Genomic DNA, 2,624 nt, shown 5'->3' on the forward strand with positions numbered 1-2,624 from the left:
GAAACTTCAAAGCTTTTGCACAGCAAAGGAAACCATAAACAAGACGAAAAGACAACCCTCAGAATGGGAGAAAATATTTGCAAACGAATCAACAGACAAAGGATTAATCTCCAAAATATATAAACCGCTCATGCAGCTCAATATTAAGAAAACAAATAACCCAATCCAAAAATGGCAGAAGACCTAAATACACATTTCTCCAAAGAAGACATACAGATGGCCAAGAAGCACATGAAAATCTGCTCAACATTACTAATGGTTAGAGAAATGCAAATCAAAACTACAATGAGGTATCACATTACACCAGTTAGAATGGGCATCATCAGAAAATCTACAAACAACAAATGCTGGAGAGGGTGTGGAGAAAAGGGAACCCTCTTGCACTGTTGGTGGGAGTGTAAATTGATACAGCCACTATGGAGAAGAGTACAGAGTTTCCTTAAAAAACTAAAAATGGAATTACCATATGACCCACAATCCCACGACTGGGCATATACCTAGAGAAAACCATAGTTCAAAAAGACACATGCACCCCAATGTTCACTGCAGCACCATTTATAATAGTCAGGTCATGGAAACAACCTGAATGCCCTTCGACAGATGAATGGATAAAGAAGATGTGGTACATATATACAATGGAATATTACTCAGCCATAGAAAGAAATGAAATTGGGTCGTTTATAGAGACGTGGATGGATCTAGAGACACTCATACAGAGTGAAGTAAGTCAGAAAGAGAAAAACAAATATCGTATATTAACGCATATATCTGGAATCTAGAAAAATGGTACAGATGAATCGGTGTGCAGGGCTGAAATTGAGACACAGATGTGGAGAACGTATGGACACAGAGGGGGAAAAGCCACAGGGCGGTGGTGGTGGTGATGTGATGAATTGGGAGAGGGATTGACATGTATACACTGATGTGCATAAAATGGATGACTAATAAGAACCTGCTGTATAAAAAAATAAATAAAATAAAATTCAAAAAAATATATATATAAATGGCTAATACACATTTTCAAATTATTTTCCTTTACCGGTAATCAAATATATATAAATTTAAAAAACCTATCTGACATCTACCATATTAACAACGTATTTTGCTTCTAATGAGAATATACAAAACTTGCTTGCTGTGAGAGCCTAAGATATGACATTTTGGGAAAAAAATTTGCAATATATACCAAGCACCTAAAAAGTATTCTAACTTTTTGACTTATTAATTTCACTTTTAAGAATCTAACACAACATTGTAAATCAACTATATTTCAAGAAATAAATTTTTAAAAAGAGAGGGGAAATTGTTACATCTGTACAACAAAATATTATTCAATCATTAAAACTTATGCTTACCAAATTTTTAACAAAATACAGAAAACATAATCATATGTGAAAAATTAAGTATATAAAACTATATGTAGGGTATAGCTAAAGGACTAGATGAAAAGTATATATCAGAATGTTGACAGTATGTACTTCTAGGTAGTAGGTGTATTGGTGACTTTTTTTCCACCTCATTATATGTTTTTGTACATTCCAAATATTCCATAATGAAAGTCTATTATTTTTATAAATTTAAAATTAATTAAGGATTTTTTAAAACTTTCTCAATAAATTGGAAGGAACTGGATTCCATCTTAAATTCTTCAGTCATCCTCACCCTCTCCCCCTTCAAAACAAGTCCTTTCCTCATCTTTCGCATCAGGACTGTTGGGTTATCTTGGCCAGGGGGTAATGGGTCAAGTTGAAAGTGAAAAGTACAAATAACCTGAGCAACAAAACTCAGGCATTTGACAGCACTTCTCAAAAGCAGGCATTTCATGTCTGAGATGTTGAAGTGTGTTAGGAAGATTTAAGAGTAAACTGTCCTATGGGAAGTTGCTAACTTGAAATCCAATATTTTTAAAATATGATATCTCAAGATAAATAGTTTTCTTTTAAATTTCAGGTTGTGGTCAATGGGGATTCCTAAGACTAAGAATCAGCTCATTTTTATTAAAAACTTTACAATGACTTAGTGGTTAAGGAAGTTGTGTCAGTTTGAGTCCCTCAAGAAACAGACACCAAGGCAGAATTAGACTTTTCAGAGATTTATTGAGAGAAAAGCCCGTGAAGGATGAAAGTGAGGGAGTAGTTAAGTAGAGAGAGCATACAGACCAAGATGCCAGTCTGACATCCATGAAAGGAGAGGGGGAAGGGAAGTGGCTTGGTAGGAAGACCCCCAGACTACAGGGCAGTTCTGAGAAAGCCTTGGTCAAGTCAAAGAGGACTGCCCAATAGTGGAGTCCCATGTTGGGCAGAAATGGCCCAAATCTAGCACCTCTGCTGGGCCCAGTCAGTGGCAAGGAGCAGCCTGGGGTGAGCCTGCTCTCAACATCACCACTGCTTTGGACCCTGAGCGTAGCATCTGGAGGCTGTCAGCCAGATGCAGGAGGTGTGATTGGTGCCCTTCACGGCTGCCATGGAAATGTACTTAAAGTATGCTCTCCGGCTTCCCTGGTGGCGCAGTGGTTGAGAATCCGCCTGCCGATGCAGGGGACACGGGTTCGTGCCCCGGCCTGGGAAGATCCCACATGCCGCGGAGCGGCTGGGCCCCTGAGCCATGGCCGCTGAGCCTGCGCG

The sequence above is a fragment of the Physeter macrocephalus genome, chromosome 16 (assembly GCF_002837175.3).
Source record: "Physeter macrocephalus isolate SW-GA chromosome 16, ASM283717v5, whole genome shotgun sequence".
In the NCBI taxonomy this organism is placed as follows: domain Eukaryota; kingdom Metazoa; phylum Chordata; class Mammalia; order Artiodactyla; family Physeteridae; genus Physeter; species Physeter macrocephalus.